At 37.6% G+C, this 9,141-nt stretch overlaps 1 pseudogene; it reads left to right on the forward strand.

Annotated features, from left to right (window-relative positions):
* The first annotated feature begins 1,871 nt into the window (after positions 1 to 1,871).
* Positions 1,872 to 6,352, forward strand: LOC107849314 (annotated as a pseudogene).
* Positions 6,353 to 9,141: the final 2,789 nt, after the last annotated feature.

The following is a 9,141-nucleotide window of genomic DNA, read 5'->3' on the forward strand; positions in this document are numbered from 1 at the left end:
AAGGACATTTTCTCGATCAAGAAGGTATTGAACTTCTCGACGCACCTCTATCAATTCCTTCTTTGCCTCATCTTCTTCTCTTATGAAATTTCTTATGAAATTGATTTTTTCAGTATTCAATATTTATATTGAAAATAGTGTATCGAACAAGTAGAATTCATTGTGATAAATATAGTGGATCTATTTCATTTTCTTTCTATTGATTGAAACCTAGCCTCTCTCCTTTGGTTCGTAGCCTTGGGTTATATACTCTTCCTTAAGGCAGAGGTTTTGCCCACTTCAAAAACCTGTACTCAATTGAAGGCAAAGAGGTTTTCAGCAACCCTAGAGCTAGTTCAACTTGAAGACTCTCTTTTTCTCTATACGGAATTCCTAGGAGTCTACAAAAGAAGGCAGTACCAAATAACCTAGAATAAGGAAGTTTTATACCTACTCAAGGGAACTAGCAAAGAAGAAATATGTCCAGTCACCAGGTCTTTAGGATTCTTACAATAGTAGGTGAGACTAAGCAGAAATACGAAGTCTAGGTAATTGTTTATCCACTCTGCCAGATCAATCACATTGAGACCTAAGGAAGGTAAATTAGCGGCATCTCCTTCAAGAAGATCCCAGATACTTTTAGTAATACTATGAGATAGATTAGGAAAGACTTCATTTTCTGGGTCAAGGTTCACATTTAGCTGAGGTAGAAGTTCATTAGCAAGTGGAAAGTCAAAAAGGGGGTCATTTTCTTCTAATTAAACTTTCCCCCGCTTACTTGAATTCCTTCTAATTCAAGGGTTATAGGTGCATCCTCATTTCTCTCTTTGGCCTCTCCCTCTTCGAGTCATCTTCAATTCTTCAATCTTGCTGATCTTATCCCTCTATATAGCGTGGGTAGCTTGCTTCCAAGCCACTGGAAGGAATCGGATAAGGAATAAGAGAGAGAAGCAGCTAACTTTCAAAGGTTAGGCGCGATAGCCACTCATCCAGGAAGAGATGTTTGGGATAAAATCCCTGTCTCATGGTGATTTTGTTAGGAGTTCCCCCTCTCTGGTATATATTACTATGGAAACCCTGATAGAGAAGATTCTTGGCCTCCTCTGTGCTGGTTCTCTCAGACTAGCATTAACTGATGTTAAGGTTAACCCAATAGTCAGGTTTTATTAGTTCCAAAATATTGGTGATGTATGTGGTGAGGTGTATGAACAAAAAAATTCATGATGTACAACAAAGCCGCTCTATGTAGGAATTCAAGCACCAACAAGAGTTTGGTCCTATATATTTCAGGTATGTTGGACCTTCATTACCTGTTATCTATCCTCTAATTTTCTGATAAGATAGTTCTGTCGTTGTGACCACAATATTGCATTATCATGGCGGCTGCCTTGTTGGGAAAGTGGTTGATAGGAACTTAAGACTTTTTAGGGCACTCAGAGTTGTTGATGGTTCAACCTTTACCATGTCACCGGGCAATAATCCGTAGGCTACTCTATTGATGCTTGGCTAGTAAGTGCTTTAATAGGCATTGGATATTGTACAAAAGTGTGATTGATACCAATCAGGAGCTTGCATATTTAAACAAAAGAGTAGGCATCCCCTTTGATAACTGAATGCAAGCGAGGCTGGACCTAGATTCGCGTATGTAAGTGAAAACAAAAAGAAAGGAGAAGGGGAACTCCTTTCTTGTCTAGAAAGGGGAAGAAGAGCTCAAACAAGGTTCAAAGATCTGCTCCCCAAAGTATGGTTTAAAGACAGACATTCGGGTTAGTGAGGAATATAATAGTGAAAGAGAGAAGAAAGGAAATATATTTATGGTGGCTTACCTTCGTACATTCAAGAATAGTTGTGACTCCTTGGCATCTATCAATACACTGGTGTCCCAATCTGATATGTTTATATTCCTTCTTACTGGCCTGCCTTCTGAGTATGAAAGCTTTGTCGCTACGGTGAAGCTTCAACGACAAAAACAACCTATGGCTGAGCTTCGGTCCAGCTTATTGTTTTATGATTCTTGGCTTCAGCAGATGCATCATATTACTATACTGATAATCTTGTCTACTAATCGAGTATGCACTCGCTCGAGAACATGTACGTCCTCCCTGTAAATGTCTTGTCTTTGTTATCGTTTTAGGGCCTACGTCTATCCGTATGGAGCCACCATCATTCTCAAGGTTGTCTTTATATTGGACATGATGTTAAGCCTCTCATAGCCTAGTACTGGTGAACTAGGTAAGTGACCCTGCAAGGCAACCAACCTTTCTACGAAATTAATGTCCGCCTAGCCGCTGCTTTTCGATAGAGATAGGCTCTTGCTTAATGCTTAATGCTTTATTCTTAAAGCGGTTTGAGATGCTCTTGCTCAATTTTCATTGTTGCTAGATTACGGTCAATAGATGGTAACAAGCTCCCACTAGAAGGATCAAAACATACAACAGTAGTCCAGGCTTGGGTTAGGGTGCATGATCTCATTGCAGGGCTTGACCACTTATGTTAATTTTGATAAGAAGACTAAACTTTGTTCTCTAGGGCAGCTGATATTTAGCTTAGGCTTCTCGGCCAGTTTCCCCTGTATTGATCCATTGTGTTAGACGGCAAAAGTGGGCATGCTTTCATAACTTCCGTGCTCCTAATTTTCCATTGCATTGGGGAAGGTGATGTCCTACGGTCAAGTCAAATAGAATATTTGTTAGGAATATTATCACATAAGTGTTTGTAAATGAAGAAAGGATTTTAGATTGTTGAAAGAAGAACCCTAAGGCTAGAGTGAGAAGAGGTATGACCCGATAGCTATATGCCTACGATTCCTTATTAGGGGTTCATATAACATCTAAAGATAAAGATTTTTTCACCTATACTTTCCTTCTAAGGCTTTTTCCCGGGAGAAGGGAGTTAAGGTAACAAGAATCGTTGAGTAATCCTACCTCAGGTAATTTTAAATTGAGATTTTTGTATTGCTAAACCTATGGAACATAATGTAGCTCATGTAGATATAAGGCTAAGAGTTCCTTTGGGGAGTAAGGATCAGAAAGTGACTCATTCATCTTAGGGAGTTAGCTTCTTGTAGCTGGGATTAAGTTGCCAGAGTTCCTACGACTTCGTCTAACTATACTTTTTCTTCGTCTACGTCTAAGCAACATTTTTTCCTTATGACTTTGATCCGCCTATGAACCTTGGTTCACTCTCGACGTATCTTATTCTTTTAAGCCCTCAACATTCTGTTTGAATTGCTTGCTTCCTTTAGAAAGCGGTTACTCCTGTCAATGAATACCATTCATAGTTGACTATTTTAGTAACATATCCATAAAGACTTTGTTTTACTGCTTGAGGTGGTGATATCTTTTATATATATGCTTAATTATAAGCTTGCATAGTGCTCTTCCTATTTGTTTGTTTTCTCGTCTTTCTTCTACTGAACCGAACGAAGACAGCTTCTCCTATCTTTGTAACTATTGCACTATATCTTCTCTTTTACTCTTTTTCTTCATTCAAGAAAGGTGAAGATTGAATTAGGAACCCAAAACGAAGCAGGAACAGACTTGTCCTTTGGTAAAGTTTTCTTCACTTCCTGAGCCCTCACCACTTCCTACGACAGCTAACAAGGGGCATTTAGGAAAACTCATTCATTTAGCACAACTTACATCCACTCGGGCCTCTCTTTGGAAAGTCCCTTCTTTCCAATCTATAAATATAGTACTGGCTTGCTATTCATATTATTTCTACTTGATTGGTACCAAGAACTCTATTTTTATGGAATTCTGGTTCTGGACGCTTAGCAGCCCCTACTTTCACATTTCTTCCTATGTTTGTCTACTTCCATTTAGACTGACCTGGCAATTATCTTCCTATAGATAGCTCCTTGCTTATAAAAAGATTTCATTTGAGAATCAGCTGAAGCTTATTCAGGATTGATCTTTCTTATCTGAGAGTCTTATCAAACTCTCTGCCACTGTAGGTGCAACACAGGTAGTAGTGACTGAAAGAGCTGATGCAGTATATTGCGATTATAAGCGTCTTATTTCGTTTAGGGATTTAGGGACTAGTCCTGTTGAGGGACCAAGATGATTCATCTTAGTCTTAGTATGCCGGGTATGTCTTTGGCCAAGCCCAGAGATTGACAAATATATAGTGGCCAGTCTATCTTCTTCTGGGCCAGCTGCACAACTACTTTTTGTTTCTTTCATTTCATTTTTCTTGGTTGATTGGTCAAAGAGAGCACTTTGATAATACTATTCCACAGAGAGTGTGGCTAAACACTTTTTCACCTTTTGGCCTTCAAAGGAATGGTCGGAACTATGATCTCGATTAGATAGTTGCATTCTTCTCCTCTCTTTATTTTGGCTTGGGGCACTATTAGGCTCATCTCTCGGAGTTCGAGTGGTTGAACTCCTCCCAGGGGAATCAATAATGATTGTGGCTGGACTCCTCTATTCATCTATCAATCTCGTTTATGAATGTTATGAAGGAAAGGCATAGCCGGAACTCTTTCGTAGGCAGGTCTCGAGAAAGTGGCTTGAAACTAATCTCCCGCTATGATACACCATGATCAGAGCTGAGATTATTCATACTAGCTTGGTTAGGTCAATATCTGTACCATAGCTTCTATTTCATGTAATATAGTATAGAGGATGAAGGCGAGAAATCATCAATTAAAGTAGATGTAGCTTTCCTGGCTTAAAGGACGGAACTCCAGGAAGAAATCTATTGAATACTTGGTGCTGGGTTAGCCAAAAATCAAAGTTTATCCGGTCCCTGAAAAATACACTTTTTATGATTACATCGGCAATAATCCAGAAAATGTCTATTTCATTTTTTTCTCTTTTAAGAAAAGGAAAATCTTATTTCCCATATCATTTTACATTTAAATTTGAATTAGGCATTCTGTGTCCAAATCTAAGCAGTCCTTACCTACATATGCATCTAATCATATATGTATTATCTATTCCAACAAATAATACAAAACAACGAGGTTTGGATGCACTTCTGTCCTTAAAGAGAGTTCGCCAATGCTGAGAACGAGAATCGAATCGATTGAATCACGAAGATCTATTCACTTATATATATAGAAGAAGAGGAGTAGCATCATTCCAATGTCCTACTTCAAAGTCATAAATGGTAATAATAATCAGATTAGGTGGCTGATCAATAATCAAGAACATGCCCTGAAGAAAACAAAAGAAGGTGGATGTTATGAGGGAAAAGAGGGTTTGTATTACATGTGATGACTGAAGGGATGGTCTTGTTTTTCCCTTTTCTATTTTCTGGAAAACTTTGTATATGAGAATTAGGGAAAGTAAAGGAAATACTACTATATAGTACTCCATAGGTAATACAGTAGTAGTTTTTCGGTGAGAGAAAACAGCACAAGAGCCTGGCTCACCAGATGTTTCTGAAGTCATTCATTACCCAAAGCAAAAAGTAACTCCAGTCTAGAGAGCTCTAGTGTATTATAGTAGCATAGAGGTATTCCGTATATTTGGTCTAAAGCGTTTAGAGCACCGGTTTCAAAGAGGATGCTGACGTTTCTTGAAGAAAGGTGAACATAGAAAAGAAGGTCAATCTTTTGCTCCTTTATTCGTGAGTTGCTTATCTACGTGGAACTCCAGTGACAAACTAGAACATGCTCCCTCGAAGAAGACTGGAGTGGAATCTGCATTGAAACATCACTCCGATATCAAGAAATCAAAATCCGATTTCAAAGATTAGGATTCAACTTCTACTCAGTCAACTGGTCAATCTAATCATATGGAGGCCACAATGGGAAAAAGCAAGACCGTTCTGCAAAATTTGATAGCTCATATAGGTTGGGGTGGAATTTTAGATATGTAAGCCGAGAGTGGAACAAAGGCATCCCTATCAGGTGAAAGTGCCACCAACACTTCCTCAGTCGCAAGTGCATCATGATCATATAACGGCTTGCCTATCCTAACCTTGGGTTGACACTTACTTTGGAAGGGCCATAGATACTTATGGATCAAATGCCAACATTTATCCTCAAATGGTAGGTGTCACCACCATAAGAGTTGCACTTCCTCTTGAATGTATAGAGATTTTTCCCATTTATGTGAATGCAAAACAATACAGTGCTATCCTCAAAAGGCGACAAGTCCATGCCAAGCGTCAGGATCAAAATAAGCTTATCAAAAATAGAAAGCCATATCTTCACAAGTCTCGACATCGTCACGCAATGAAGAGATCCAGGGGTTTTGGAGGGTGCTTTTTGAACACAAAGAATATGCAGCAATCCAAGCCTTCATCTCCAAAGCATGATAGAAATATCTTTAATCATCAGGCAGGTGTCCTAGCCCTAGCTATAAGAGATTCTTTAACCATTCATCCATGGATTTTGAGAGGGGATCGTCGTACATGGTGAATAACCAAACTCCAATTGAAATGAAATCTTTAGGATAAATCAATGCAATTTAGGAGGAATCAATGCAATGCAATTTAGGAGGAATCAATGAGAGTACATCAATTCAAATCCTAGATTTTTGAATTGAGAGAGCTATTGAGAGAGATCAGAAATTCTCACCATTTCTTAGATTCATGGACCCAATTCAATTCAGTGGGATCCCTCATTCACAGTTTTTCCCACCAAGAACGTTTTCTAAAACTCTTTGACCCCCGAATTTGGAGTATCCTACTTTCACGCAATTCACAGGGTTCAATAAGCAATCGATATTTCACGATCAAGGGCGTAATACTCTTTGTAGTAGCGGTCCTTATATATCATATTAATAATCTAAATATGGTCGAAAGAAAAAATCTCTATTTGATAGGGCTTCTTCCTATACCAATGATTTCCATTGGACCCAAAAATGATACATTGGAAGACTCCTTTGGGTCTTCAAATATCAATAGGTTGATTGTTTCACTCCTGTATCTTCCCAAAGGAAAAACAAGCTCTGAGAGTTGTTTCCTGAATCCAAAGGAGAGTACTTGGGTTCTCCCAATAACTATAAAGTGTAGCATGCCTGAATCTAACTGGGGTTCGCGTTGGTGGAGGAACCAGATCTGAAAAAGAGGGATTTTAGCTGTAAGATATCTAATGAAACCGTCACTGGAATTGAGATCATATTCAAAAAGAAATATCTCAAATATCTGAAGTTTATTTTTTTATATTATGTGGATTATCCGATCCGCAAGGACCATGATTAGGAATTGTTTGATTATCTTTCTCTGAGGAAGTGTCAAAATAGAATCAACTTGAATTTGGGACCTCTATTCAAAATCTTAGTGAAACATTGGATTTCTTATCTCATGTCAGCTTTTCGTGAAAAAATACCAATTAAAGTGGAGGGTTTCTTCAAACAACAAGGGGTTGGGTCAACTATTCAATCAAGTGATATTGAGCATGTTTCCCATCTCTTCTCAAGAAACAAGTGGGCTATTTCTTTGCAAAACTATGCTCAATTTCATATGTGGCAATTCCACCAAGATCTCTTCGTTAGTTGGGGGAAGAATCCGCCCGAATCAGATTTTTTGAGGAATGTATTGTGAGAGAATTGGATTTGGTTAGACAATGTGTGGTTAGTAAACAAGGATCAGTTTTTTAGCAAGGTACAGAATGTATCGTCAAATATTCAATATGATTCCACAAGATCTAGTTTCGTTCAAGTAACGGATTCTACCCAACTAAAAGGATCTTCTGATCAATCCAGAGATCATCTGCATTCCATTAGTAATGAGGACTCAGAATATCACACATTGATTAATCAAAGAGAGATTCAACAATGAAAAAAAAGATCTATTTTTTGGGATCCTTCCTTTCTTAAAATAGAACGAAAGGAGATAGAATAAGGCCGATTCCCGAAATGCCTTTCTGGATATTCCTCAGTGTCCCAGCTATTCATGAAACATGAGAAGGATATGATTAATCATCTGTTTCTAGAAGAAATCAAAGAATTTCTTAGGAATCCTACAAGATCTATTTGTTCTTTTTTCACTGATAGATGGTCAGAACTTCATCTGCGTTCGAATCCTACTGAGAGGTCCACTAGAGATCAAAAATTGGTGAAGAAATAGCAAGACCTTTCTTTTGTCCCTTTCAGGTGATCGGAAAATAAAGAAATGGTTAATATATTCAAGATAATTACGTATTTACAAAATACTGTCTCAATTCATCCTATTTCATCATATCTGAGATGTGATATGGTTCCGAAGGATGAACCAAATATGGAAAGTTCCAATAAGAATTCTTTCTTGAATAAAAATCCAATTTTTGTTTTATTTCATCTATTCCATGACCAGAACAGGGGAGAATACACGTTACACTATGATTTCAAATCAGAAGAGAGATTTCAAAAAATGGCAGATCTATTCACTCTATCAATAATCAAGCCAGATTTGGTGCATCATAAGGGATTTGTCTTTTCTATTAATTCCTACGAATTGGATCAAAAACAATTCTTGAATGAGGCCAGGGATGAATCAAAAAATAAATCTTTATTGGTTCTACCTCCTATTTTTTATGAAGAGAATGAATCTTTTTCTCGAAGGATCAGAAAAAAATGGGTCCGGATCTCCTGCGAGAATGATTTGGAAAACCCAAAACCAAAAATAGTGGTATTTGCTAGCAACAAAATAATGGAGGAAGTCACTCAATATAGATTGATCTGATATCTGATTCAAATCCAATATAGTACCTATGGGTACATAAGAAATGTATTGAATCGATTCTATTGAATAAATAGACCTGATCGCAACTTCGAATATGGAATTCAAAGGATCAAATAGGAATGGATCCTCTGAATCATAGAACTATAATGTAATATACGATCAACCAATATTTATCAAAATTGAAAAAGAGTCAGAAGAAATGGTTCGAGCCTCTTACTTTGATTTCTCGAACCGAGAGATCCATGAATCGAGATCCTGATGCATATAGATGCAAATGGTCTATTGGGAGCAAGAATTTCCAGGGACATTTGGAAGAGTCCATTTTGGCGTAGAAGAGCCATTTTCAAGTATTTTTCTATTGATTACGTATTAATCAATATTTTATTGATTGGTATGAGGTTATTGACAAAAAATATTTGTCTAAGCTACTTCATTTCTTTTTGTCCATCTATCTAATTCAGAAGGGAAGAACTTGCGTCAGTATCTCAATTTGAATTCAGATATGGGTTTGATTCACACTCCATGTTTTGAGAAAGATTTATC

This window comes from Capsicum annuum, chromosome 12 (genome assembly GCF_002878395.1).
Source record: "Capsicum annuum cultivar UCD-10X-F1 chromosome 12, UCD10Xv1.1, whole genome shotgun sequence".
Taxonomy (NCBI): Eukaryota; Viridiplantae; Streptophyta; class Magnoliopsida; order Solanales; family Solanaceae; genus Capsicum; species Capsicum annuum.